At 36.8% G+C, this 24,445-nt stretch overlaps 1 protein-coding gene across 4 annotated transcripts in view; it reads left to right on the top strand.

The window, feature by feature from the left end:
- LOC122817080 (ankyrin repeat domain-containing protein SOWAHC-like) overlaps positions 1-23,667 on the top strand; it is an 877,444-nt gene extending 853,777 nt beyond the window's left edge. For all 4 annotated transcript variants that reach the window (XM_044090234.1, XM_044090232.1, XM_044090233.1 and 1 more), the window contains one exon: positions 22,550-23,667. The gene's annotated coding sequence lies outside the window, so the exon portion shown is untranslated. The remainder of the gene's footprint in view (positions 1-22,549) is intronic.
- The last annotated feature ends 778 nt before the right edge of the window (positions 23,668-24,445 follow it).

The following is a 24,445-nucleotide window of genomic DNA, read 5'->3' as shown; positions in this document are numbered from 1 at the left end:
AAATTGCCTCCTCCTCACTAAGGAACTTATGCGGTACATAAGACACCTACATTTATTAATTATACACCTTGGAATTCTGTATGGTACACTTAAATATAAACTGTTTTTTTAGATGTGCTGTGTTCCCTTTTTACTTTTAAATAATTTATTTTGACAGAACTTTTTAACATTGATATTACATACATAAAACAAGTAATGCCTACTTATACTCACTTCTGTTGCAGTGTGTAACAGACAGGCACACACACGCACACACACACACACACACACACACACACACACACATGCCACTAGCCATTTTTTTAATCAAATACTTGGATAGTAACTATGGCATATATTTGGAATAACACTGCAAGACACTTCATTGTTATGCTGTCATCTCATATTTTTAAATAAACAAGCTTTTGAAGACTTAGAATGAGTCAGACAAATTGTAAAAAAGGTTAGTGTTCCTTTTCTAATCACCCACACATTGTAGTTGTCAGTTACAATAACACAGCAGATGATGGTTATCACTTGCATACAGCAAGCACATCTTCAAAAAAGCTGTACTGTGTTGTCTTGCTTGGCATACATCATGGTTACACTACTTATGCACACCTGTGCCCTGCATGCTGTAAGTAGCTATTGTCTGTGCATACTTATGATGTCATTGCACAAGGTAGAATATACTTGGTACAAGAGGAAGCAGAGCTACAGTGATATATTGCTTCATTAATAATGTGATGTGCCATGCTGGGAGAGGCAGTGCCTCGCATAGGAAGTGGTGTCACTTAACAGTGTGGTATAACATAGTAGGTGGCTAATGTATGGGCAACAGTGGAGAGCAGTTAGACAGATCCTGCCTAGAACAGGTTGGTGTGATTAGGTGTGTTGCACAGTACAGAGGTGTTGAATTTCGTTTCCCAGAAAAGGACGCTGTAACATATGTATGGTGGAGTTCTGGATGCAAGTATTCAGCAATCTGAGGATCCAGTTAGTTTAGAAGGGAAAAAAAAAGAAAGAAAGGAAGAAGTTCACACCAAATAACAAGGAAGAAAAAGAAACTGATTACTGACTGTAAAGGAAAGAGAATACGTAGTAAAAAGGACACCGCTTTGTTATGTAACTCACAGGTTACAGGGAATGATGGTATTTTTCTTTCAGAAAACCTTCAGTCTACAGAAAAAAGGCATCATTTTTCCAACAGAGTACGTAGAAAAAAAGAGGCAAGGGCAGGTGAAAAGGAAGAAATTAAAATTGAACATAGACTGAAGAACATTACTGTAAGAAAAAAGAAGAGAAAGACAGATGCTGACTACATGGCTCAAGCTGTGGATTTACAGTACCAGCTGGATGAGAATTTAATACACACTGAAAACAGTGGGATTAGTAAGACTAATGGTGATGAAGATCTATCCTTCGTAACAATTGACAGAGCAGATATTACTGTATTAAAAGCTGAAGATTTTTCACAGCTGACCAGCAAAGGTGATATTGTAAGTGGAGATTCAATTATTAGAGGAACTGATACTTATAATATGCAGAGAAGATAATGAATATTGAATAATGTTATGCTTGCCAGATGTGAGAAGATGTGAGACAAACCTTTGAACACCTTAATGTAAGGAAGTACAAATCCATTTTTATTCCTGTTGGTACAAATGATGTCATCCGCAAGGATTCTTTGACTGTTAGTAGGGAGCTAACAGCCCTCTTAGTATAGCTTGTACTGGTGTTAGGATGTATTTTTTTACAATCACCTATAGAAAGGATAGTCAGGTCATTGTGAATAAAAAGATTTTTTGGGTAAATACCTACATGGAAAAAATGTCCTGTTTTAAAAAATGGAAATGTGTAGAGCATCCAAGTCTAGTTTTGGGCACACGTGTTCAGACAGGATTGCTTGCATTTGTCAAGATTATGGAAGAGAATTTTTGCAGCAGATATTTTGCAATGTTTGACAAACAATAGGCAGGATTTTTGCCAGGTTGAAAATTTAACAGTTCACAGATAGCAACTTTTGAAGCATCTCTGATGATTGTTAATGTTAGGAGCATTAATAAAGTTTTCTTTTTTATTGGAAAATTTGCTATGTTCCCACAAGATTGCTGTTATTGTTTGTGAAACATGGTTAAAGAACAATGACTGGAAACCAGTTCTGTCAGGGTATAAACGTTTTTAGTGTAACAGACATTCTAACAAAAAATCACGTGGAGGTGTTATGATAGGAATTAAAAATAATTATGAGACCCGTGATTATTACATGTTCAGTGATAACACCAATGCTATAGACTGTGTAAATGTGACAATAAAGACGACCCTGGAATATGCAACAACTGTTGGAGTGTCAAAGCCAAGTTCTTTTTGGTACCTGGTATAACCTTCGTTTTTGTATTAATTGTTGGGGGAGTATAGACCACCAAAGTCAAGTGCAGATAACGTAGAGGAATTCATACATTTCTTGCATGAAACACAGGAGGGAAGAATAATATTAGCTGGGGACTTAAATTTACCAGAAACAGGCTGGAATAATATTGATTCAACAACGTTAGTAAGGAAATTATTCACAACATATATTCAGGAACAACAATTGCTTCAGATTGTAAAAAACTGAACATACTAGACATTGTGTTCCTAAAGAAATTAGTGTTACTTCATCAAGTTTTACCACCATTCATGTGCAGTGATCATGGGATTATAAAACGTAATTTGTTGTTAGATAATTCTGCCAATCTGAAGTCTAAACCAATGCACAGAAGGTTAATTACACATTATATGGAAGCAAAACAGTTACTGTTGTAAAACTAACTGGAGTGAGGTGTTCGGTAGAAAAACTGGAGATGGAATGTGGAAAGTTTTGAAAGAAAAATTGAGTGCAAAAATAAAAAAAAATGTTTAACATCAAGATCTAGGCATACAACATCAGGGGGATATATTTCCATAAGAACAAGTTATGTGATTAAGATGAGACACAAAATATAAGAAATGGAAGAGAGGTCAAACTACAAGTTTTAAAACTGAAATAAAGAAGCTGGGCAAACAGATTAAGCATAGTGTGAGACAAAATCAAGAAAAATTTGAAGAAAAATTGTATAAAGATATTGAGCATATCAGGAAACCTTTTTATAGATACATACTATGTGGAAGGAATAAAGACACACACGTTGATAAACTGTGTGCAGATTCTAAAATTTATTCTCATATACAACAGATTATAGATATATTTACAAAATCTTATGCAAAACAGTTTGGTTCCACAAAAGGGGTTAAAGTTGTCCTAGTGACATCCAGGTAATCCCAGATACTGGAATCAAATTAGAGTATACTGAAAAAGAACTGTACAAACTGGATCCAAACAAAGCACATGGAGGAGACGTAATTAGTAACAATGACTTGAGAACACTTCAGCAAGAACTTACAGTACCATTATGTCTGTTATTCATCAGGTCATATAAATATGGGGAGATTCCTCAATATTGTAGACATGCACTTATACCTGTCTTCAAGGGAAAGGGGAGTAGAACAAACCCAGAGTCATATAGACCCTTAAGTCTACTTTCATGTTGTGGAAAAATTTTGGAGAAGGTAATATTGGATAAGTTATTGTCAGAAATGGATAGGTTTAGACTTGAAACCATACATCAGCATGCATATGTTGAAAACAGATTTATTACATACCACCTGTAACATGATGTTCTATAACAATATACTAACAGCTATGAATGAAAAATTGTGCTGTGATGTAATTTATATAGATTTAACTTCAGCATTTGACAGGGTCATACACAAAACACTGATCAATAAATTAGTACAACTAGGTATTGATGTACTCTTGATAAGATGGATAGCTGCATGGCTTACAAGTAGGACATGGCAAGTATCATACAGCAACTGGACAGCTGAAATCCTTGGTTACAGTGTGGGTATCCCACAGGACTATGTCCTAGGCCCTTACTTGTTTAGATTGTATCTGTCAGACCTAACTTTTTCATTTAAGGTGTTCTACAGCCTTATATGCAGGTGACCTGAAATTGGGTAAACTGATTACATGTGTTACAGATAAGGCATGTCTGCAAAATAGCTGGACTAAATTGACCATTTGGGCACAGGAGAATAATATGGTGATAAATACATCAAAACTAAGCATATGACATTTGGGAGACATAAATTGAAAGGTGAATATTTAATACAGCACACAGTGATTGAAACTGTATACTCATTTAAGGGCCAAGGTTTATGGGTAGTCAGCTATGAGGTTTTTTTTAATCATAACATCCAATTGGTTAATGATAGTTATAGAACGATAGGTTGTATAATAAGATTTATAAAGTCTAGGAAATCAAAAATGTTGAAGTCATTGTTTGTTAGTTACATTAGACCCAGACTTGAGTATGGAATAACAATATGGAAACCCTATAAGAAAACAGGCATGAGTAAACTAGAAAGAGTATGAAGGAAATATACCAAGGGCATCCGTGGATGTGAAAATTTAAGTTATTATGAAAGACTAAAATATCTGAACATGTACTGTGTCTCTTACAGATATCTAAGAGGAGATCTTATTGAAGTATATAGGGCATTTAGGGACAGCTACCTCTCGGACTATTTGGGTTTAGCAAAAAGTAGTAGAGAATCATCAGACAACCTATGTACAAGATTCTTTTGGAATGAGAAGTGTACTAATTGGTTCTCTGACAGAGTAGCTGGTCCATGGAACAGACTACCAAATTACATTAAAGCAAGTACTAGTTTAGATATTTTTAAGAGCAGCCTGGCCACTTATTATGGGAACAAGTGTTTTGGTATATTGGCAAGCTAGAAGGGCATTAATGCGCATGCTTGAAATGTATGTATGTATATGTCATATTCTACAAATCAGAATGGGGGCATTGTGTTTACAGAAAGGTTCCCAGACATGGTAATGGATCTTAATTGTCGGAGAGCTGGATAGGAAGGAAAGACCTTAAACAGCCTAAGTACATATTTTTTTTGGGGGGGAGATGACAGTAAACAGGATATCAGACAATGTCAGACAGCAACTTTTAAAACAGGAAAGCTGCAGCACCAAGAAAATATCAAGTCTGGGACAGGAATGTGATATAAAAGAACTTGAGCGGGAGGGAGTGTATAAATACTTAAGAATTGATGAAGGATCAATGATAAACATATAAAACTTAGTGATGAATGTTTTAGAACCAAGACTAAAATTAATATTGAAAACAGCCCTGACATCTAAGAAGAAAGTCAAAGCTATAAACCAGTTTGTTCTGGTTATAAATTATAGTTTTGGGGTGAATGACTGGCCTCAATCATTTGGATAAGAAAACAAGAAAAATGTTTCACACTTATCAGTTGATTTATTAAAATCAGTGTATACCAAGATTACATGTCCCCCATTCTAAAGGAGGTATGGACTTCCTCAAAATTGATTACATGTATAGATCTGCAGTCATAGGACTGCATACATATCTGCTGACCTCACAAGTTTCAAACAAGTGAAAGTTTTAAAACAAAAGAAGAACAAGTGTAAGATGACTTCCCTGCTTAGTCTAGCAGAAGCATATCAGTGTCAAGCGGGAATGGAAATCAAACCAGAAGTAGATAAAAATTAGGCAGCAACTGAATGTGCCAAAAACAAAGAAAGAATATAATGTGAAGTATCAGATGAGAAGGCAAGAAATGTGGAAAATGCATAAATGTAGTTGCAAGTACAGAAATCTTCTGAAACAACTTCATGTTGGTCAGGAACTAATGCAGGAATGGTTAAGGAGAGGTGAATTTAAACCAAATGACAAAATGTTAATATTGGTGGCCCAGGATAGTGGACTATGTGTATGGTGGTTTACAAAGTCCATTGAACATGTGGGAGAAACAGACAAATGCAGGTTTTATGAAACAGAATTGGAAACAGTCGCACATTTTGTTGCGGGGGTGATGCATTAATGGCAGAAGGCCTGTATACCGAAAGGCATAATGTGGCAAGACTGTTGCATTGGGGATTGTGCAAGCATTAAAATATTGAAGTAGCTGAGAAGCATTGGAAACATGAGCCACAAAGCATTACAGAAAATGATGAAGTTTATATCACATGGGATCAACCATTACTAACATTTCAAAACATAGATGTGGGAAGGCACAAAGAATCAACGGTAATAAATTTATCTTAGAACAAAGTCCCAGATCACCCGTAGAGACAATAATTCCAATAATTCCAGTGGTATGAAGAATAAAAAACGGATCTTTATTCACTAAACAGCTCTTGAGACTGACACAACGGTGTCCAGAGCAAACAAGCATGGGCCCCACCTTGGAAATATGAAATTACAGAAAATGATGAAGTTTATATCACATGGGATCAACCATTACTAACATTTCAAAACATAGATGTGGGAAGGCACAAAGAATCAACGGTAATAAATTTATCTTCTTATACTCTAAATTTGGATGAACTGTCAGTTTTATGTAAAGGTTTAACATTTGTACCCTTCACTCAAATGGATATTGCTCAGATGTTACTAGAACTAGTTCTCTTAACTTTAAGATTCTGTTCAAAGAGAACAATGCTCCACTGGATGTACTTAAACGTTCAAGTACCTTTATACCACCTAACAATCCGCTTGTTTTGGCCTGTGAAAAAAGAACTATATAAACATTTCTACGGTGACAAGCAAAATAAATACTATACTTTAACTTGACTGCATCAGCGATACAGGCGGTCAGGAATCTTATTACAAATTCAGGCATTGTCATAAAACCAGCAGACAAAGGTGGGGGTACTATGGTTATGAACTTTGACTACTATAACAATCAAATGCCTTCTGCTAGCTACCTCAGAGTATGAGCAAATACATAAAAAATGATGAATCGGTTAACCAAGCAGATCTCCAGAAAACTAGAAAAAATACTTATGGACAAACTAATAGGGAAGAATTAGAGCAGTACTTTAGAACTGATAGTCCTGTTGTACCTGTCATATATGGCATACCTAAAGTTCATAAATCTCTTAGGTCTCCTCCACTTAGACCAGCAGTGTCAGCAAGAGGATGGACCAAGGAGTTCTTATCGAGCTACCTTGACAACTTAAGTATTTACATATACCAAGTACTGGTATCTAGGACACAGCTGATTTCATTTTTCATTTATCAGAATGGCTTAAGTTACACTCAGCAAAATATTGTTTCCTTGTGACATTAGATGTAGATTCATTGTTTGTAGTTATTCCCAATGAGATAAGTATTTGGTTTGTTAAACATTTATTTTAATTCTATATTTATAAGCAGTGTCACATTAAAATTATTTGTGAACTGCTGGACATTATACTCACCAATAACATCTTTTTATATTAAAAGAAAATTTTAAAGCAGGCAAGAGGTGTGGCAATGGGTACCCCAGTCACCAATACCTATGCCAACATTGTAATGTGCCTAATCAGTGAAGACTATCCCTATCTCAGAAATGTAAAATTTTATAAAAGTTTGTGGATAACCTTTTTTATTGTGGGAAGGTACATTACAAGAATTCAGGAAATTTGAGTCATACTCCTCTACAACTACTGAATTTGTAAGATTTAAATGTGAAGTATCCTTTCATGCAATTAATTTCCTTGATGTAGCCTTAAATAAAGCTCATACTGGTGATGTAGACACTACCATGTACAGAAAACCATCCAGGAAAAATACATATCTGCACAGAACCAGTTTACATCCACCATATATCTATCCAGACATTAAAAATCAACTTGTCAAGTTAGCTCAACTAAATACAAATGATACATTAATGGAACAGCAACTTGAAATCACCGCTTTACCGTTCATGCAGAGAGGTTATAGTCAACAACAAGTTAAGACAATTAAACAAGATATAAACAAGAAATCCACAGAATACACACCCCTGCTAACCACTAACAGAGGTGCAAGACCATCCACTGGTCATAATCATATCAAACTAAGATATACTCTTATGCATATTAGAAGTACACCAGCCATAAAGGACATTATTAAAAAATACTGGTCTATTTTAACTGAGATTCCTGAGCTAAGGAACATTGTATCTGATTCACCAACGTTTAGGTATAGAAGAGCTAGCAACTTAAAGAACATTCTTTACTATAAAGAGAAACAAAAACATACATGTTATTTTTATATTAGTAAGCAAGGAACACACAAATGTAATGAATGTACTTTCTGCAAATATATTAATACTGGCAAATTTGTTAGACATCCAAAGGCACTGCTTTTGAACTAAGAGCATTTGGCAACTGCAACACACAACATTGAATATACATCGCAAACTGCACCAAGTGCGAAGCATATTACATAGGCAAGACAACTATAAGAGAGAATAGGTCAGCACTTGTCAGACATCAGGCGAAGTATTCAAACAAATGTCTTATACAAACATTCTCTTAATACAGATCTAACTCATAACTTTAAATTTGCTATTTTGCAAGTTACACATGCACCGCTCAGTGGGGATGACTTAAAATTACATACAGAGAGGATAGAAGTGCAATGGAGTTTTAGATTTAAGGCATGCATACACCCCTGGATTGAATGACATAGTTACCATCACGTCCCATTTGAACTATTTACATGCTCAGATACACTGAACTACTTGCATTTGTTTCCATTTTATATTGTAACTTGTGATTTGATCATGTGACTACATCTTTTTTTCTCAAACATTTTTATTGATTTTCTTCAAAATATAATACATTACTTAATTGATATTTATCTAATAATTCAAACAAATTAACAAACTATATACATTATTTACATTTGGCCTGAAGTTAGATTGTAAAATGAACCAGTCTGAGTCAATTGTGTGTGATATTTGAACAAATATTGTTTCTTCCCTTAAGTAGAGTCTGAGTTCATTTTTAATGTCTCAATAAGGGATAGTATCTTTTTCCGTGGGTTGTTGGTCCATCTTTTAGGAGTAATCCTTAGTTCCTTGACTTTGACTTCTATCATTGCTGTTTCATTCAGTGTGTGTATCTTTTGGCTTTTCCCAGTTAGGGGTCGCCACAGCGGAACTCCAGTCCACTAATGATTGGTAGTTGATTTTTACGTGCCGAGTTACCAGCCCTGACACACAACCTTCAACGAAGGTACGGCCATTCACGCATGTCTCCACGCAGAAGACGCTCTAGGTGAGAATCGAACCGGACAGCATCTTACTGTGAGACGACAACGCTATCGCAGCACCACCACCGCGGGTATTGCTGTTTCATTCAGTAGTCTTAAAAATTCTTCGAAGGATGGTTCAGAGATGGATTTCCACTTTCTAGTGATGCACTTCCTAGCAACTGCTAGTATAGTCCATAATAAGTATAGATCTTTTTTATTCATTTCAGTTTTTTCATTAATATTCAATAAAATTAAAGATTTAAAGTATCTTCCCAATATTTTTTGACTTGAATAGTCATAAAATATGTGTATCCAGTCTGCTTTACGTGTTTATAGGCATCTCCAACAGATAACATTGTTGGAAGAGCCAAGTTTGGCTAGTTTATTTGGTGTATAAAATGATCTGTGCAGAAATTTTCACATGTATTTTCCCCAAAATTGTGTTAGATGTTAATTTGATAGAATACAATAGGTTTGTTTTACTTTCCGTGGATAGATTTATTGAATGTCTTTTGGTGATAAAATCCCAATAGTTTTGTTGGGTTTTAATTTTATAGTTTATTAATAATTTGTATAATTTTGAGGTTACATTCTTCCGATTATTATCATCGTATATAATTTTGTTTAAATATTTTATAAATTTAGGTCTGATTTTAAAAGGAGAGTTATTTACTATTCTGCATAGATCTTGTGAATCAGTACACTTTGAAAAAACAGCCAATCTGAAGGTGAATGTACTTATTATCTGTTGACTATCAACTAATTTTTGATTATTAATACATTGCTGCCAACAAATACATTTTTTCCCCCAAGTAGTAAAAACATTCTTATGTATCTTATTAAGGAAGTTTTTTGTGGAACTAAAAGAAATTATTAAATCCATCCAGATCGTTATATCTGTATTGGCAATAACAAATTTTCTAAATATGTTAAAAATGTAATTTGTAAATTTTAGTTTAGTAGGTTTTACTATATTATATTGAATTCCTATACATAAAATATGCCATGGTTTATTAATTTGATTACCTAACATATTTTTTTTTATTATGGGATTTTCATTTGAATAAATAGTAGTATGTAAGGTTTTCAGTTAGAAAAATAATTTGGATCTATCCAGTTTATAATTATTCTAAATATAGAAGCTTTTATGTAGATGTTCATCGTGTTTCACTGCTGCAGTCATTACACTTGGGTTATCCTGCTGTCAGGCGGTCCCGCAGTTGGCCAGAGTTCCAAAGTCTTGGTCCGGCGTCAGTTGCTGTCGCTTCTTCCCTGACGTCAGTGCGCCAGGAGTATATAAGATGCAGCCGACACCATTTTCTTCAGTCTTTCTTGCCGAGCGGTGCCCGAAGCAAAAGCAGTTCGCAAGTGCCGGTCGGCCGACTCCTGAGATTTTGAATTCGAATTTCAGAACCAAAGTCTTCAATAAAGCTAAGTACCCCATTGGGGAAACTTTTTCTTGCCTCAGACCGATGTCAGTAAAAGTTAATAATTGTATTTCTTGTGGGAAGCAAATACCTCATAAGGATTTTCATTCTTACTGTATTCCATGCCTAGGCCCAGACCACAACGTCACTAGTTGTCGGTTTTGTGCTGGATTTAACAAGCGCACTATTAAACGTCGGTTTGACTTTGCTCGCCATTACTTTGGCCGAAGGTTCAATTACACCATGCCATCAGAACAACCGACGACCGGAATACACAAAAAACGCAAAGACAAGGATAAGGACAGGCATCCGAGGTCCAAAACAGACGATGAAGCCTCTTCTAGGCCAGTCGCCAGTTCTCAGTGAGGCGCTTTCGCAGCCCCTGACACCCACTACCTCGGAGCCATAGGCCGCCTACGACTCCCACGTGGAGATGTCTAGGCCTCTGGAAACTCAAGGTATTGGGCCTACGGAAACTAACCCCTCAGATGGGTCCGGAGCCGCTGAGCAGGCATTGGCTTCTGAGGGTGTTTTCACACCTTCACAGCTTACCATCAAAACAACAACCAAGTCTAAAACTCCATTAAATACAAAGAAGCAAGTACAGCATTCACCTGGACAGGCCTCCATGCCTAAAAAACAGATGCTCAAAATGGCCGAAGACCTAATTACTCTAATCAGGGGTTCCCATTCCCCTCCTGATAAAAGGCGTAGGCAGGATACAGATTATGATTCCTCTGACCAGGTTTCCATTTCTTCTGATTCCTCTTCAGACCAGGGATACTCTTTACCCCCCTATGAGAACTCTGATGCTGAAGAATCAATCCCTTCACCTCTCCTCCTGAGGATTACTCTTTTGGGGAAACTTTGCATACCATGAGGGAGCATTTCCATTAGGAGGGCCAGGATTATTCAGAATCCAAGAAAAGGCTCAGAGACTTTCATTTATTGCCTCAGCACAGGCCCCTTGCTATTCTGCCAGTGTTAGATATTGTGGATGATGTGTTCTCTGAATCCAGTTTAAATCCTGATTCTTTGCTCCCTGCTCCAGTCAAGCCAGACAGGTACTACAGAGTTCCTGACTCTCACAAATTTCTTTATAAAAACCCTGTAACTGACCCAGAAACTATTTCCCAGGGTCCCAAAGGGGTAAAGGCTTCCACGGCTAAAAATCCAGTTCCCTCCGACAGGGATTCTAGAGCATTAGACAGATGGGGGAAGAATGTTTACACTTCTGCAACTTTAGCAGTAAAGGCTTTAAATTGCCAGTTTCACATACTTAAATACCAACAATATTTAATGTCTCTGTTAAAACAGAAAATGCTTACAAGCTCAGAACATCCTGACTATAAGGAAATGCAGGATTTATTGCATGCAGCTGAACAAGTGGGAAAACATACTCTGCAATGTGGTTTTGATTCATTAGAGGCTTCTTGTAGAGCAGCAGTTACAGGATCTGTGATTTGAAGGAATGCTTGGTTAAAAGAACAAGGTTTACCTGATCATGTTAAGGCAAAATTATTGGATACTCCTTTACAGCAGGATATTTTATTTGGTGTTAAGGCAGAAGAGGTATTAAAGAAAATGGAGGATAAGGCAAAATCTATGCAAACAGTGAAGGATTTCTTAAAGGTATAGCCACATCGATTTAGCAGAAATTGGCCTTCAAAAAATTGGTCCTTTCCATTGTCAGACAGACCAAAGAGGCAGATACAGATGCCCAAGAGGCAGATCTCAGCCCCAAGGCTCTTACAGACCACGACAGTGGGGTGCTTCAACCCCAAAAGGAGGTTAAGACAAGTCACAACCTTATAGGAAACAGTCCCAATGACTCAACCAAGACAAATGGGTTCTGAATAGTGTGTCTCAAGGTTACAGGTTCCACTTTCACATTCTACCAAGGCCAAAAGGAATGCCAGACCTGCCACAAAATCAATGGGCAGAGGCACAAAAACAAATTACAGCCCTCATGGACATGAGAGCTATTCAAAAAGTGCCACAATAGGAACAAGGACAAGGATTTTACTCAAGACTTTTCCTGGTCCCCAGAAAGGACAAAGCCTGGAGACCCATACTGGACCTTTCTACTCTAAATACTTACCTGGATGTTCCGAAATTCAAAATGTTGACATTACAGCAGCTTCTTCCCATGCTGGGCAAGAAGGCTTGGCTAGTTACTTTGGACCTCAAAGAGGCATACCTGCATGTCCCTATCAGACAAAATTGCAGAAGATACCTCAGATTCATAGCTGGCTCAATGCATTACCAATTCTCTGCACTGCCCTTTGGCTTATCTACTGCGCCCAGGGTCTTCACAAAATGCCTGGCACCAGTAATTGCATTTTGCAGACAAAAAGGAATTCAGATGTATCCCTACTTGGACGACTGCCTTATTCAAGCAGAGAGAAAGGACATTCTTCTAAAGCATCTGGCATTTGTAAAAAGACTGCTAATTTGCCTAGGGTACACAGTGAACAAAAAGAAGTCAAAACTAGTGCCCTCACAAGAGATAATATTCCTGGGTGCCAGCTTAAATACAACGGCCCAGATGGCTTATCTCACGTCAGACAAGCAAGGACAACTGATTCAGTACTTTCAATTGATGGCAACAAAAGCCCAACTCCCTGCAAGAAAAATTCTGCAGGCCTTTGGGTTCATGGCGTCCTGCATACTACTAATACCATATGCCAGACTGCATATGAGGAAATTACAATGGTACCTAAAAAGTGTTTGGACTCAACACTGTCACAGTTTGGAAACAGTAATACCAATTATTCCCTGCCTACAACAGGAGTTTCGATGGTGGGCACAGGCATGTCACCTCAACAAGGGACAGCCTTTCACTCTACCCACAGCCAGGCAGACACTAACAACAGATGCTTCGGATTATGCCTGGGGAGCACACATGGCAGGAAAATTTATTCAGGGCAAGTGGGCCGCAGACCAAATGCATCTTCACATCAATCAAAAAGAGATGCTAGCTGTACAAAATGCCCTAACAGCTTTCAAGGATCTTCTGCATCCAGGACAACTATTACTAAAGACAGACAACACAGTTATGTGGTACATAAACAAGCAAGGGGGCACTCATTCTTATCCCCTCTGCAGACAAGACATGACCTTGTGGAACACAGCTCTAACCTATCAAGTTCATCTGCAAGCACAGTTCCTGCCAGGAAAGAAAAATACTCTGGCAGACGACTTAAGCAGAAACATCATGGATCCTCATGAGTGGAAATTAAATCCACAAGTATTCAGCATGATAATGCAAAAATGGGGGTGCCCAGACATAGATCTTTTTGCCTCCCCACTGAATTACCAACTACAGAAATTCTGCACAAGGACTTACCACACACAAGCATGGAAAGTAGATGCTCTCTTGTTCAGCTGGAAAAGCCTAAAAGTTTATGCCTTCCCACCACTGCCTCTCCTTTCAAAGGTACTCCTAAAAACCAGACAAGAAAAGCCAAAAATGATCCTGATTGCCCCAGACTGGCCATGCCAGCACTGGTACCCAATCTTAAAGAACTTAGCTCAAGGCCACCATGGATTTTACCTCAAATTCCTCATCTTCTGACTCAACAAAACAATCAGATCCTGCACAGCCAGCTCAAAACCTTAAACCTGGCTGCATGGCAGATTCCTTAGTCAAGCAGACAACACCTCTCTCTAAAGCTGTTATGGATGTCATTTTGGAGGCCAGGAGGCCTAGCACCAGGAAATCCTATTCAGAAAAGTGGAAGAGATTCTGTGCCTGGAACCAGGCTCAAAGCTTTGATCCTCTTGTCCCAAATGTTCCTCAGATATTACAATACTTAACTGAGATGCTGGACAAAGGTCTATCCTTTTCATCCATTAAGATCCACGCCTCTGCCATCTCGGCTCATTACAACACAGATCCTCCTATTTTCTCTCATCCATTGCTAAAACAGTACCTCAGAGGGGCTAAAAACATAAGACCACCCCGGAGAGCACCAACACAAACTTGGAACATCAATTTTGTCTTGGAAAAACTAACTTTACCTCCTTTTGAGCCAGCCATTTCAGCAGAATTAAAATGTGTGTCATGGAAAACTGCTCTGCTTCTGGCAATAACCTCAGCACGAAGAGTCTCAGAGTTACAGGCACTAATGGCAGTGGAGCCTTTCATCATTTTTCACCAAGACAGGGTTTCTTTAAGAACAAACCGTTCATTTATGCCAAAGGTGGTATCCAGCGTGGCTCTTAACCAAAATATTCACTTGCCAAATTTTTATCCAAATCCCCAGAATAAAGGGGAGAGACTTCTGCATTCATTGGACATACACAGGCAGCTACGTTTCTACTTGGACAAAACAAAAGCTTTCAGGAAAACTGAGCAATTGTTTGTAGCATATGCTACAGGATCACAGGGAAAGGCAATTTCAAAGCAGACCATTTCAAAGTGGATAGGACACTGTATCCATTTCTGCTACACACAGCATGGGAAAACTGTACTTAGCAACATTAGGCCACATTCCACCAGGGCAACAGCCACTTCAACTGCCTACCTTAGAGGAGTACCTACCAAAGATATCCTGGAAGCTGCAACTTGGAGTTCAGTGCACACCTTTACCAAACATTATCACATGCCTCTTTATTCTAAATCCAGAGCTGGCTTTGCCACTGCAGTTCTGCAGGGCCTCATAGCCACCCCAAATCCTCTATAGAACCAGCTACCCAACCTCAGCTTTGGGATTCAACCCAAGTGTAATGACTGCAGCAGTGAAACACGATGAACGTAGTACAGTTTTGTACCTTCCATAAATGTAGATGTTCGAGTGTATTCACTGCTGCAGTCCAAGTTACCCTCCCTCCATCCCCTCTTTCTTAGCTGGGACTTATCTATACCTTTCTACCCTATACTACCTATGTGGTGTATTTGCTGGTAACTGAAGGTTTTGGTTTTACTTTTTATGTATGTTTTATTAGCAATATGTATTGTCTACCTGTTTGGGGGCACCTGACATCTGGGGCAAGAAAAACTGAAGAAAATGGCGTCGGCTGCATCTTATATACTCCTGGCGCACTGACGTCAGGGAAGAAGTGACAGCAACTGATGCCGGACCAAGACTTTGAAACTCTGGCCGACTGCGGGACCGCCTGACGGCAGGATAACCCAAGTGTAATGACTGCAGCAGTGAATACACTCGAACATCTACATTTATGGTAGGTACAAAACTGTACTGTTTCTCTGTCTGCAAAATTGATTCCTCCTCTATCCCATGGTCTAGTATTATGAATGAAGGCTACTCTATTTTTATTTGGGTACCAAAGAAATTTTAATAAAAGCGTATTTATTTCTTTTAGAATATGTTTTTTCTGGTATGTTAGGAATAGCTTGTGCTATATATAAAATTTTGATAATAGTATAATTTTTATTATTTGTAATCTATCTTCAAAAGTTAAATATATTTTGTTCCAGTTTGCTAGTTTTTCATATAATTTTTCATATAATTTATGATATTATTATAGTTTATAACAAGTGTTTCTTCTGTATTTTTACATAGAACAATGCCTAAATAATTTAGGGTGGAAATTTGCTTGCCTATTATATGGTTCCCTTCTACTAGTAAATCATTGTTTTTGTTCAATATTGCGAAGTTAGATTTTGCTTTGTTGAAGTGAAGGCCTGAAATTAAGTAAAATGTTTCTACTTGTTCAGCTAATTTTTTTATAGATTCTTTTGTGGTGGATAATGTAAGGAGTGGAGTATGTCATCTGCAAGTAACATAATTTTAGAGTTATATTGTCCATATATATCGATACCTTTTATTTTCATATTGGAACAAATTGAAGAGGGAAATAATTCAATAGCCTGTGCAAATAAGATAGGAGACATGGTACATCTTGTTTTGTTCCTTTTGTTAAAACTATAGGTTCAGAGGTAAATGGTCCTAGTTTTACGTATGCTAAATTGTTTTTTTTTTATATATTTTTTATTAATAAAATAAATGACTGAGGAAATTCAGAAAGTGATAATACCTTAAATAGATATTCCTAATTTAGTGACTCAAAAGCTTTTTCTGTGTCTAATGCTACTATTAGTGCTTCCTGATTTTCTCATTTAGTATATCTGTAAGGGTTAATATTCTTTGAATGTTATCGTAAGTGCATCTGTTATATATAAAACCTGTTTGAGCCTCGTTTATAATGTGGATCAGGGACTTTTTGATTCTATTAACTAAGATAGACATAAACATTTTATAATCGTTGTTAAGTAAAGATATTGGTCTATAAGATTTACATTGTATAATATCTTTATTTTCTTTTATAATGGGTGTAATTCGTGAATATCTCCATGAAGGTGGTATTATATTTTGTGTTTGAATTTCGTGTAAAGGTTTATGGAAAATTGAGGTTATGGATGTTGAAAAACTTTTATATATTTCTATTATAATACCATCAATTCCCGATGCTTTGTTGCTTTTACTTTCCTTAATACTATCTGTAACTTCTTTGATGTGACTACATCTTGATTATATAAGCTAATCACAATGAGTTTCTCTGATTTTTTGTGTGAAGAAGTCTATCTAGGTGAAAGTATTGTTTGCACTTGCAGCGTAACTCTTTAAGTATACTGTGAATTTTAAACTTTTGGAATAAACATTGCTTACTTTTTACAAAAGCAACTTTTCATGTAAGTTGTGGAATTTATACTTTTTAAACATGTAACTGTTATTTTATCGCTGCTCATGGTTCTAGTTACTTTTTTGTTTTTGCCAGAAAACCAGATATAGTAGTCCATGAAAAGAGGACAAAAGTAGCATTGATCATTGAAATTGTTACACCCAGTGATTACAGTGTCTTGTGTACAGAGATAGACACAAAGTCATAAAATGCCAGGGTTTGCAGGCAGAAATGAGGACAGTGTGGAAGAAGGATACTCGGACAGTTCCAATAGTAGTAGGAGTAATGGGTCTCATAAAAAAGAATTTACAGTCATATTTAGATATGTTGCTGATACATGCAACTCCATATGAATTTTAGGAGGAGTCTTTTCTGGGCACATTGATGTTGCTCCAAAGAGCAGTTTTGGCTAACATCAAAGGTGGAAACAATACTAATTTTTGAACTTTAATCATACTTTGACTTAGGAATGGGGTCCATTCCCATCATGGTATTAGTAACCCAAAAGACTTGGAGAAATTAAACTGAGGTTGAAGGCTTAGTACACAACTGGTTCTGTAAGAAGATGTAAGTGTTTAGGACTATCCTTCAAATATGTGTAGCTCCTGTGCCCATAGGCTAAGATTTTACATTGCATATGCAAACCTTGAAGAGAATTAAAAGCAAATGTCCAAAAAAAAAGAAGGGGGGGGGGGGTGACTGGTGCAAACCATCAACCTTCTTTTGACCAAGTACAGCATCCCACTCTACATGAACATGCAAACATACAAAGATACCAGCCATAACTCTGAACAATCAGGGACAAACCTAGAAAAAATCAGAGACAGGAGACATTTTTAAATTTTAGTACTATTAACTTGAGACAGCTAAAATAATGTGAATTAATATACATTTTTTATTTAGTGTCATTATTTATTAAGTGTAATTCATCGCTTTTCCTCTAAATATGATCAGTTTTAGGAGGGATTAAGAGGGACAGAGCTAAAATCTGAGTCAATATCAGGGACGTCCATGAAAATCAGGAACATTTGAGAGGTATGATACCATTTGAAAGCTGCCTGTGGTCTATGGAATCTGTACTAAACATTGCACCTTGCTCCTAAGCAGCTGTCCCACCCCTACTACTGCTGTATCCCTTGTTTTCTTTATCCCAGGTATCTTTGAATCTCTCTTTCACATAAACTGTAATGCTGCCTAGGCAGGGTGTTCCAGGGCCCCAAGTACTGTTTCCCCACATTTATCTTAAACCCTTCCCATTCTAGTCATCACCCATGTTATCTTTTTAACTCCACCTGTTCCAGTTGTCTGATAGTGCAAGTTAATGCCTCCCTTTCTTCTTTGTGTTCTGGCGTCTATATTCTTAATTGTGAGTGTCTTCTTATAGTCTTGCCCATTCTTTACTTGCACCAAATGATTACTCTGCATTATATAGCTTTCAGGACCTTTTGCTAACAAAGAAGTAATGCAATTGGCTCCAGACCATGAGGTCACCTTAAAAGCCATCCATACTCTGGTGGAAGATGATGTGTGAAAGGAAAACTCCACTGTCAAATTCCAAACATATTTTTTCTTTTTTGTCAAGATATTCTGTATTGTATTAATTCATCCAGATCACTCTGACTGCTTCTTATATTGAAATATGTTATATCCAGAATGTCTGTCATGAAACCTGCCTTACTGGTTTGATTTTGTTTTACAACTTATGTTTCTGTGTTGGTAGACATAGGGAAACAAAGTATGTTTCTCTTATTTTGATAAAATGGCAGTACCGTGAATCATAGGCATATTACACATTAATATGAAAGTGACTGCATTTTTCCCTTGAATTTCCTGTGTTGTGGTAAACTAACTGGTGACCTTTTCCAAGTTAATTTTACAGCATCAACAAAACAAACTATCTAAACCACAGTGTTTCCTTAGACTATCAGTTTGTAGTCCTTCCAGAAATTGGCAGACCCTCCCCATATCCTTTTTTAGGGTGTTAGGTTCCCTGCTCTTTTATGCGTAACTGACAGTTGCAAGCAGTTCATAGTATTCCATACTGCCTACCATATGAATCTTTGTGTCTGTAATCCTGAATTGTGTATATGTATAGAAAGTATACTTTGTTTTTCTGTTCAGAAACATTTTCTTGTATGCCTCTCCCTGACTGTTATGGTAATTTCTGAACTTTTTAGGGCAAGCAACCTCACATCCAGGTGCTACAAAATGAGTCTGTGCTATATGCATACTTCTTTATTCCTTTACTTCGTTGTTAGATGCCTACAACAAGAAGCTGTACTTTTATTAAGTCACCTCCCAGAATTGTATTCATCTGTCATAGTAAAAGTTACACACACACACACACACAGTTACAGGGTATGCATTACTTGGTCATGAGCGACTGAAAGTTGTCACTTTAAACATCCAGTAAAGGCAGATGACAGTTGACTATAGCTTTACTGCTCTTTTTAATTTTGTAATTAAATAAGTAATGGCAACATTTTACTGGTGAAAATGAGATAACTTATCAGTTAGTGTAGCATTGCAGTATAATTCATCCCTGTTTTTCATATAAAGATATATCCAACAACTAAGCATTTGGAAAATTAGTTCTACTATAGCTGTTTTAAAACTACTATATTAAAGTTGGCAAGACAGTCTCAGGATGTGAAATTCTGGACAATGACCAACACTAAAAACAGAGAATATCTAATATAGGTCATGCGGGTTGAGACAAATTATTTTATGAAACTATGTGTTATTTAAGCAGGAAAAAGTGACTGGGCCTTGGTAATCTGTAGTAGGAGAAACAAGCTGACATTTAAAACTTTAAATATAAACTGAAGACTTTCTGAGCATTAAACATCTAGATGAAATTATTGCGAGAAAAAATAACTCTGGGATAAGTTTAACATTTTCGGTAAAAAGCAGAAGAAGCTTCAGGAAAACCAAATTTAATAGCCACAAGGTTAGCGCTTTCATCTCTCCAACTTATCACACTTCCAAAGGAGACCTCATCAGACAATTAAATTAAAACACTTGCAGTGTTAAATACACTTACAACAAATCACATGACACCCTATAAACACACACCTTAAACATATATTAATCACTATAAAACTTAATAATATATAAGCCATCTAAAAATATATAAGAAATAATATAAGCACTATTAATGTTTAAAACCGCTTCTCTTTAAATACATGACAAATTCTTCTCTGTTATTTAATCCAGGTGGGAAGCACGCATTTAGTTTGACTTGCCATGAATACTCTAGCCATCCTAATTCTTCTTCAGTATTCATTAGGAATGCTGTATCACTTAATTTTTCCAACACTAAAAATTTAAAATTAACTTTATACTTCTTCATTTTGTAATGCTTACTCATGGCATTCCTTTCATCCTCTGTTTAGATAGCATATTTATGCTCGTATAAACTTTATATAATTCCCGTGTAGTTCTCCCAACATAAAATGCTTTACACTCCAAGCAGACGATTAAGTAAACAACATTGTTCACTTTACAATTGAATAACCCAGGTACTTTAACTACTATCCTTCCCACTTTTAACCGATTATTTTCAACATACAAATAGTTGCACATATTACAGTTGAAGCATTTCACCATCCCACATTTATACACTACTGCTTTGGTGAAATTTAATTTCGACTGAAAATAATTTTTGAAGCTCTTACCTCTTTTTTGAATGAAACTAGGTCCTTGCCCCCATTTTACCCAGCAATTCGTCATTATTTCTAAATATACTCCAATTTCGGGTAATCACATTCTTAATTGCTTTAGAATCTATACTATTGTGAATAGCCATTGAAGTCTTGTATTTATACACCTTTTTGTTCTTTTTACTCTCACTATAGTGGGATGTTTCTAAGTGTATTTAACAAGTCTTTTAATTTAATTGTCTGATGAAGTCCCCTTTGGAAGTGTGATAAGTTGGAGATACAAAAGCGCTAACCTTGTGGCTATTAAATTTGGTTTTCCTAAAGCTTCTTCTGCTTTTTACTGAATTTGTTGAGTTTGGAGTTTGAGTTAGAGCTGCATTTTTTGACTGAATAAGTTTAACATTGAAAAATCGATTTTTCTTTTAGGGGCCTTTCTAAAACACTCCTGCAGTTTTCTGGTGCTGAGGATTCAGGAGTCCTGCCTAGACAGGGTCTTCTGGAAGTTATGCACTCAGGAGAATTGACCTGCTATCCTCATGAGATAATGTAGTCCTGTCCTATCAGCTGTACTAAACAAAAATGATAGGTCAGACTCACATCCATTGTTAGTGAGTGAGAAACACCACCAGCAACCACCTGACTGAGGGTGCACTTTTCTGTCATCGTGCTCACATCAGGCACATGGAGCATCTTCATACCTTGCCTGCTCATGTAAAATATGTGTGAACCATCTTGTTTATTAGTTTACTTGGCTGTCTCATGTAAGCAATAGGGGTTCTAGTGTCAAATCCCTTTCCAGAGTTTTAAGGTATGAAATACTGCCTGCCTCTTCATCTGGCATATGTGGCATCTCCTTTCCTGAGTTTTGAAAGACAGAGGACCTGAGATGTGCATGCCAACTTTGGCTTACTCTTGCTGCTTTATGGTAGCTGAGATGGTTGTGATTTCTTGCTGTCAGTGGATCGGGGGGTTAAACTGAGTAGCTCAGGATCTTAGAAACACAATCCTAAACTGACATGTGAACTCATTCCATGCGCCAGCAGGAGACATACTTCAGAGAATTAGAATGAGAGAGAATTCTAAAATGCTGTGAGCTGAGGATATCACAAGAGGAAATCCCAGGTTACCACACTATAGGTATCCTTACAGACCAGTTTATTCTCTGAGTGCATCTCTTATTTCCATGCAGTGAGTTGTCTGCCGGGACACACACCATGCTACTTTTGACTGGCTCTTTGAATACTACTAGGATTGCAAGGCTTCCAGAATACTAGTAACATGGGAGCAAACGAATGAAAACAAAAGAATGGATGTGACTAGAGACTAAATCTGCTGTATGGCATTAAGAATAAAGGTGTAACCATATATTACGGTTATAAAATAAAATGTCACGTTTTCCTCCTGCTACCTACCTTATAGGATTTGCGTTGTGAGTGTTTCATTTCACATCATCACTGATTTCTGTTATTTTCCAGCAGTTGTGCTTAGTCCATATATAGTCTAAACACCTTGAGGTTATGGTGAAGTTAAGGATACAATGTGTTGTGTGGAATGACAGTTTGATCTGTTGCTTCATAAGCTTTTCTTGAAAGAAAGCCCCTTTTGGTTTTCAGAGACAGTGTTATTAATGTTTATTAGTATTTATTTCATGGGAATACCACAGAAGCACCTCATGAAATTATCTGTTTTTCTTTCTCCTTAGCTATTACTTGCGCTGAAGCAAAGCAGGAGGACAAGTATAATTCTGTTGCTGTGGCATTTGTTGTGAAGAGAAAAATGGGCAGGCAACTGAACTGTGGACTCCCGTCAGTTTATGGACATGTGGCATGACTTTTGCTCAGCTACCCTCCTGAGGCCTACAGCTACATCAGTTCTCATTCCTCTGACAACATCCATCATAATTGATCTTACTTCTGTCTGTGCTTTTTTTATTATTAATGAAGCTTGTTATGGTGCATTTATTTCACTGCCACTGTTCCTATTTCATTGAGACTCAGAACACTACTAAAGAAGCAGTACAACTTTGCATTCTGTTTTCATGATATGACTGAAATGAAGAGCAAAATGTAATGTAACCCATGCTTTTTTTTTTTTTTTTAAGAACAGATTTTTCCCCTTATATTGAAATAATAAGGATAATCATTTTTGTTTGGCCACCAGTGATTTTCATTTTTGGCTGACAAATGATGTCGTGGAAATCCTACATTCAACAAAGAAGGACAAAGAGATGCTGTCGTATGTCTCTGAAGTCACATAATGCGGAAGAGAGGAAGGAAAAAAACAGTGCATTCATTTGTTGTTTTATGAAGCATGATCTAATTTGGCTGATTTGTTAAACATGTCTTTAGTACTACAGCTTTTATTTCTCTTATTTAATTATTTTAATGAACTTTTAAAGTTGCTATATTTTATTAAGAAAACATGTTTGGCTGTACCTTTGATATGTATTTATATATTCATAATGTGTTCAAAAGTATATTTGCTTGCCAGTAGTAAATATTTTTATACAAAAAAAATTTAAATAATTCTCAGTGTTTGTGTTTTGGTTTGTATGTTTTTATAACAGGCTGCAGTAAATGTTTGTTTCTGGTTCATAGGGGAGATGACATATGATGGGTCACATAGGAGCAGGAATAAAATAGGAAGAGGGGTGGATGCAGCTGCAGATAATTCTGTTTCCAGAGGAAGGACACTTAAATTCATGTGCACTTCTGAAAGTGAGCAAGGCTATGGCACTAGCTAATAAATGCATTAGTATGAAATAAAATATGGAGGTTATAGTTTCTTTGTTGATGTTATTAAACAGTTGGCTTAAAATGGGCTTTTTACTGGTGAGAGACAGTTTCTTTTTCAGAAAATGCAGTAACAGAATAGATGCTGACATCATCTGCTGACCAAATAGAAATAATTCATTAACTAGGTAAGCCTATTAGAAGCACACACACTTCATTCCAGGGGCAACTCAAAAGAATATTTGGTTAAGTGACTTGTTCAGATTGTAAGTGGAGACTGAGAGAATCAAACCCAGTATTAAAAGGAGAAGTGTGTTAATAACCCTTACCTTAACCCGCTATACTTTACTGAAAAGTTAGTGAAGATTTTGAATCCTATGTGTTCACGATGTTCACAATCACAGAATGATTTCTTTTGCAAAGCAGGCCATATAAATTTATTATTTTTCAGAGGTTAACTAGGAAGTTGACAAGGAAATATAAAGGATAAAGCAGGGCTGGATGCTAAGCACGTCATTAATAGTAACCCAGGAGAACAATTTGAACAACATGGAGTGGAAGCTCATAATGCCGAGTCCAGATGAGACGTGCCTAATGGAGAGGCAGTAGAAGATTGCAATGAATGATTAATATCATTAGCGCCTAGTAAGGTATAGATGGGTTACAGTGCAGGGTATGGTTGGCAAAATAAATGAAGATGATGCTTATTTTTTAACAAGGTAATGCATATATGTAGATTAAGCCAGACTCTTGAGCTGGACCCTACAAAGGCTGGATGAGATGGCAGAGAGAACACGTATGCATTTGTCAAGAATGTAACATTTGGGTCACCATGAGAAAGCGCAAAATTATGTACACAGGAGCTC

This window comes from Protopterus annectens, chromosome 12.part0 (assembly GCF_019279795.1).
Source record: "Protopterus annectens isolate FY-2018-M chromosome 12.part0, PAN1.0, whole genome shotgun sequence".
NCBI lineage: Eukaryota > Metazoa > Chordata > Ceratodontiformes > Protopteridae > Protopterus > Protopterus annectens.
The sequence above is the reverse complement of the archived record's forward strand: the minus strand, read 5'-3'. Positions and strand labels throughout refer to the sequence as shown.